This window comes from Mirounga angustirostris, unplaced genomic scaffold (genome assembly GCF_029215605.1).
Source record: "Mirounga angustirostris isolate CCGP_5_RB_7025 unplaced genomic scaffold, mMirAng1.0.hap1 SCAF_15, whole genome shotgun sequence".
NCBI lineage: Eukaryota > Metazoa > Chordata > Mammalia > Carnivora > Phocidae > Mirounga > Mirounga angustirostris.
The window spans coordinates 85,384,605-85,385,613 of NW_026991723.1; the positions used below are offsets into that span (position 1 = coordinate 85,384,605).

General features: G+C 36.1%; 1 non-coding gene across 1 annotated transcript; it reads left to right on the forward strand.

The window, feature by feature from the left end:
• Positions 1-659: 659 nt before the first annotated feature.
• On the forward strand, positions 660-766 carry LOC123850299 (U6 spliceosomal RNA). The gene has a single exon (XR_006792266.1). It is a non-coding gene; the product is annotated as a U6 spliceosomal RNA (small nuclear RNA).
• Positions 767-1,009: the final 243 nt, after the last annotated feature.

Consider the following 1,009-nt stretch of genomic DNA (forward strand, 5'->3'; position numbering starts at 1 on the left):
ACCAAAAGAAAAACATAAATTAGACTTCATCAAAATTAAAGCTTCTGTGCTCCGAAGGACACCATCGAGAAAGTGGAAATATTTGTAAACCACATAAATGATAAGGATATAGTATCAGAATATTAGAATTTTTACAAATCAACAAAAAATGCAAATAAATCTATTTTAAAATGGCCAAAGGATCTGAATAGACATTTCTCCTGAGAAGTATACAAAGGCACAATAAGCCCATGAAAAGATGCTCAACATCATTAGTCACTAGGGAAATGTAAATCAAAACCACAGATTATACCCACTAGGCTGGCTACAATAAAAAAGACAAAAACAAATGTTGGCAAGGATGTGGAGGGATTGGAACTCTTCTGTTTTGCTGGTGGGGAAGTGAAATGGTGCAGCCACTGCAGAAACGTTTGGCAATTCCTCAAAAAATTAAACGCAGAGTTACCGTATGACCCAGCAATTTCACTTCTAGGTGTATAGCCAAGAGATTTGAAAACATATGGTGTCCACACAAAACTTGTATGTGCCAGTGTTCATGGCAGCATTATTTATAACAGCCAAGAAGTAGCCAAGCATCCATTAACAGATGAATGGATCAACAAAATGTGGTATGTCCATGCAATGAGATATTATTCAGCGATTTTAAAAAAATACTAATAGTGCTTGCTTCAGCGGCACATATACTAAAATTGGAACAATACAGAGAAGATCAGCATGGTCCTTGCACATGGATGACATGCAAATCCATGAAGATTAAAATAAAAAAAAGTACCAGTATATATGACAACTTGGATGAAACTTGAAAGCGTTATGCTAAGTGAAAGAAATCTGACACAAAAGGCCACGTAGTGTATGAGTCCATTTATATGAAATGTCTAGAACAGGCACGTTCAAAGAGACAAAAAGTAGATTAATAGTTTCCAGAGGCTCAAAGAAGGAAAGGATGGGGAGTGATTGCTAATGATATGGGGTTTCTTTTTGGGGTGATGAAAATGTTCTGGAATGAGAT